Source organism: Lagopus leucura, unplaced genomic scaffold (genome assembly GCF_019238085.1).
Source record: "Lagopus leucura isolate 7727_CA_CO unplaced genomic scaffold, USGS_WTPT01 Super-Scaffold_100022, whole genome shotgun sequence".
Lineage (NCBI taxonomy): Eukaryota > Metazoa > Chordata > Aves > Galliformes > Phasianidae > Lagopus > Lagopus leucura.
The window spans coordinates 7,323-12,712 of NW_024962275.1; positions in this window are offsets into that span (position 1 = coordinate 7,323).

Consider the following 5,390-nt stretch of genomic DNA (forward strand, 5'->3'; position numbering starts at 1 on the left):
AACTAGTGCACAAACATAGTGCTCGTGATGTTTCGTTATCTGCTCAGCAGATCACACAGTGCTTACACCACTGACCAGACGAACTCCGTCGATCTTTAAACCCCATCGAGCTGAAAAGTTAGATCAGCTGATTTATTACACCTAAGGGTGCACAGAATGCCCTTAAACAACTCTACATGATTGGATGCAGTGCATAACAGCCCTGAAATAAAGAAAGAATAAATTACCCCATTCCAAAGATGAACACTCAGCCCACACTGCCAAGGAAGCAGTGTCCAGGTAGAGATGCTGCCCTTATGGCTTCCATCCCTTAAATGTGGTTAGCATGCTACAAAAAACAACAACAACAACAGGGAGACTGTAGCCCTGAAATAAAGGAAAAAAAAAAAAAAAAAAAAAAAATCACTTATACCCTCCTCAAAGACCAAAACTCACCCATGCTCCACAGGAGACAGTCTCCAGAGATCAATGCTGCCCTTACATCTGCCAGCACTTAAATGTGGTCAGGATGCCCCAAAAACAGGAGAGATCACAGCCCTAAAATAAGAAGGAATCATTCACCCTTTCTCAAGGATGAGACCTCACCCCACACTCCCAAGGAGACGGTCTCTAGAAACAGATACCACTCTAAAGGCTGCCAGCCCTTAAGTGGGGTCAGGATCCCCCCAACAACAAGATATTGCAACCCTGAAAAAAAAAGTCACTCACCCTGTTTCAAGAGTTCACACCACATTCTAAAGGAAGGGGTGTCCAGGTGCAGTAGCTGCTCCTTCTGCTGACAGACCTTAAACGTGGACAGGAGCTCCCTAGAAAGTGAAATTACAATCCAACAATAAAGAAGAAATCAATGACCCCATTCCAAAAACAAACACTCAGCCCACACCCCAAAAGAAGCAGCCTCCATGGAGAAATGCTGCCCTTACAGATTTCAGCCCTTAAAAGTGGTCAGAATCCCCAAAAAGAAAAGACCAAAGCCCTGCAATAAAGCATCAATCACTCACCCCATTCCAAAGGGCAGAACTCACTCCCAAAGAGGAAGCCCACAAGTAGAATGCTGCCCTGGCTGTTCCCAGCCCTTAAATATCGGCAGGGAGAGGTGGAGCCAAGCTCAGCCCTATCCGGTCCCATAGACAAATTGCTTCCACCTGTGCTCGCAGGGCTGGCCACACCCCTCACCAGGTGCTCAATCACTGCTTCAGACTGTAAACAACAAAAAAAAAGACTGATAATGAGCAGGTGTGGCAAGGGGAGGTTTATCACAGGATGAGCAACAGTGGCATGCATATTTTGACTGAAGTCTGTCCTCAAAGGCATTTGGTAAAATTTCTAATAGATAGGGGAGCACAAATTTCAATACTGATAAAGCACACAAATTTCAGTACTGATACAGCAAGATGCTGAAAAGCTGTGTGTGCAGCCTGGACGGCAAAGTTGAGATTACCGGCGTGATCGGAGCGAGCGCTGTTTGCCAAACTAGAGGGGACAGCTTACGGCTCTCCAGTGAGAAACTTGTGTCGCCTACTTTCTTTGCGATTAAAGACCATTGTGAAAACAATTCAGGATTTGACATCTTCAAGTTTCAACCCCAAACCCCAAAGAAGTAGGGTGCCTGCAGCGTGTATATACTTCGTGCAGCCCCTGTGCTCCTGGAATCAGAGATCACTGATGTACTGCAGCACCCCATTTCTGCTGTAGCATGATGTGGGATTTCTGAAGTCATCACAGATTTGGAGAAAAAACATTTCTGGAACACACTCCCCATATAACTCGCCCGTCTGTCTAGTTTCGAAACCAGATGGAAGGGGAAGATTAACAATTGATTATCAGTGTCGGAATGGTTACACAGCCCCGCTAGGAGCTGCTGTCCCAAACACTGCCAACATAACAGCTACTTGGCAAGCAGCCACATGTCAGTTCAGTCCTGTGGAACCCAGTGCCCCCTGTATGCCCCAGAACTCTTTCATGGCCCCACGATGGGCTCTAGAGACACCTGGACGTGTCCCAGAGCTATGGAGTATGCAGCGAGCAGCTCCAGAGACATCATCGAGCCCTCTCCCAGCTCCTCAGCGCACTCTGGGGTGTGATGGTGATGTGACACATGGAGGTAACAGGCTGGGCCAGGATGTGCCGGTGCCACCACAGGTGCCATTCGAGAAGCGCTGTGGGGCAGACGAGCATCCTGAGCTGGCAGTAACGGTGATGCCCGGTGCCACACTGCTGGGCAGCCATGTGGCCAACATGACCACAGTGCTGGTAGTGCACAACCACGGTGAGGTCACGCACAATGCCACCGTCACCATCTGGCACTGCCTGGAGATGGTGTTCCGCAGAGCCAGGGCCACCGCAGTGGGGGCACCTGTCCCCATGTCCACACAATGTCCCCAGTCCTTAAAGACGCCCCAGTGCCCCCAACATCCCTAGTGTCCCCCCAGTGTCCCCCAATCCCCCAATCTCCTTACAATGTCCCCACAATATCCCTGGTGTCCCCACATCCCCCCAGAGCACATCCCTGGTGCCCATCAGCTGCCGGGAGGCAGCGGCAGCACTGGTGACAGTGGGAACAGTGGCAGGAATAGCAATGGTGACAGTGGCAGGGACACTGTTGTGTCACGTGAGCCACCCTGTGCTGCACCACATTGAAAGCATGGGGACATGGGGGGACATGGGGACATAGAGACATGGGGGGGACGTGGGGACACAGAGGGGACATAGGGACACAGATGGGACAAGGAGATGGGGGGCACTGGGACATGAAGACATGAAGGGGATATGGAGATGTGGAGGAGACACAGGGAGGACACAGAGAAATGGGTGGGATATGGGCACACAGAGGGTACATGAGAACATGGAGGGGACACGGGAATGCAGAGGGGACACAGAGGGGACAGAGGGTGATGTGGGGGACACGGGGCTGAGCTTTCCCCATAAGTGCTGGTGGAGGTGACAGTGGAGGTGACACAAAACAACTTACGGGGCATTACGCTGCAGCTGGGGGCCAATGCCAGCAGCTGGGCACAAGGGGACATGGTGGGACAGGGGGGTGTACAGCAAGGGATGAAGGGACAGAGGGACAGTGTGGGGGGAGAGCAGGAGTGGTTTTGGAGTTATCCTATGGGGTGACACCAGGGGTGAAGTTGAGGTGATAACAGAGAGTGACAGTGGGGGGGTGAAGATGGGGTGACAGCAGGGAGTGATGCTGGCGTGACATTGTTGGGGGGTAACACTGGGGTAACACTGTTGGAGTGATGGTGAGGGTGTAGTGGCAATGCTAAGTCATGGCTTGAAGCAGAGATGGAGAACCTGATGGGAAGGCAGGGCTGATCCAGAGGAGCTCAGGTGCACGCAATGTTTCTGAGTGATGAAGGGGTGGAACCAGGATCCACTCCTTCCCAGCCCCCATTTAAGGGCTGGCAGTGAAAGAACAGGGCTTTTACTGTGAGTTTCTGCCAACTTGAGGCTTTCCAATGTAGAACAGTTTTGTTTCCTTTGGGAGTGTGCTCGCTGATGCTGCGCTAGAGCTGACCTTCATTTGCTGCAACCTAGGGTTTAGCTGCTCTACTATCGCTGCTCTGTTTTCCAGCTCGTTGTAGAGGTGATGCTGTGGGGATGGTACTGTGGTGATGGTGGGGTATCACTGGGGGGGGCCCCTGTTGGGGGGATGGGGGGTGGGGATGCTGGGATCATGTTGGGGAGTGATGCTGGGCTGTGACGTTGTTGGGAAGATATTGAGGGGGATATTAGGGAGTGACAAGGAGGTGAGGGGGTGTTGGGGGGCAAAGTTTTTTGCTGGGGCTGAGGTTGGTTGTTGGAGGAAAGGTTGTCAGGGGTTCTCTTCTATTTGGGTTCTGTACCATGCGTTGGCCATGCTGGTACAGCGTGCAATGGAACAAACCCTGCAGACCCAGGGGAAAACCAAAGAAGGAGAGAAATTGCAGTGGGGATGAAAGACAAAGTGCCCTTTGAAGCAGGGGATGCCCTGCTGGTGCTGCCTATTGCATCCTCCGCTGGCATGTTCCTTCTCTGTCTTTTCGTCAGTTTGCTGTCTCTCTGGGGTCAGATAGTAATAGTGCACTTCTAGGGGTTCTGCTTCCTGTTTACGGGGATTATGGTGATACTGGGGAGTGACGTGGGGGGCTGATGGGGGTTCACTGGGGTTTAACATCAAGGGGTGATGCTGTTGCAGTGGTGACATGGGGAAGGGATGTTGGAGGGTGATGTTGGGGTATTACTGAGGGGTAACATCAGGGAGTGACGCTGAGAGGTGATGACGCCGGGAGTGATGTTGGGTATTGGTGGGATTTAATATCAAGGAGTGATGCTTGAGGGGAGATACTGGAGTGACAGTGGTGCTGGAGGGATGTTAGAGGTGATACTGGTGATATTAAGCAGTAACAATTGTTAGGAGGTGCTAATGTTGGGGTGGCACTAGGGTGATGTTAGGAGCGATGGGGTATCACTGGGGTGACCTCAGGGAGTGATGTTGGGGGGTTGCGCTGGGGTGACGTTGGGATGACCTTGGATGATAACAGGGAGCAAAGTTGGGGGGGTGATGTTGGTGTCACTTGGGGCTTTCAACAGGGAATGATATTGCAGGGTGATACTGGAGTGATGTCGGGCTATTACTGGGGGTGACGTTGGAGTGATGCTGCAGGAGGCAAGCAGGAATGATGTTGAGGTGACACTGGATTAATATTTGGCAGTGATGCTGCAGGGTGATGCTAGAGTGACATTAGGGGGGATATTTATTGTTGGGGTATCTCTAGGGGATGACATCATGGAGTGACATTGTTTGGAGGATGCTGAAATGATACAGCTGTGACATGGGGGGGACATTTTTGGGTTGTCATGAGTGATGTTGGTGGGTGGTATTGGGTATCACTTAGGGGGGACATTGTGGGCAGGTGGTGTGGAGTGACATTGGGCTGATATGAGGCATGACTGTGGGGGGTGATGTTGGGGTGTACCTTCAGGGTGACATTGGGGTCAGGTTGTGTGGCTGACATGGGGGGGGGGGTGTCATTGTTGGGTGGTGATGGGGGATCACTGGGGTTGACATCAAGGAGTGATGCTGGGGTGATGTTGGGGGTATTGCTGGGGGGTGTCATTGCTGGGGTGATGCTGGAGGTGACCTGGCTGCTTGTCCCCACAGCCTCAGTGAAGCTCCAGAGATGCTGGGTGACAACACGGTGACACAGAGCATCCCCATGCACTACAGGGTGGGGATGGTGGCCACCTGATGAGGTGTGAGAACACTCCTGGATTCCCCTGCACGCCACAGTCCCCAAAGGGGTCCCTGGAATGGGAACACCCCTGTGGTCCACATGGGAAATGGGATGGGATGGGGGGGGGGGGGGCACGACAGGCATGGGGTTTGTGGAATGGGGGGCGTT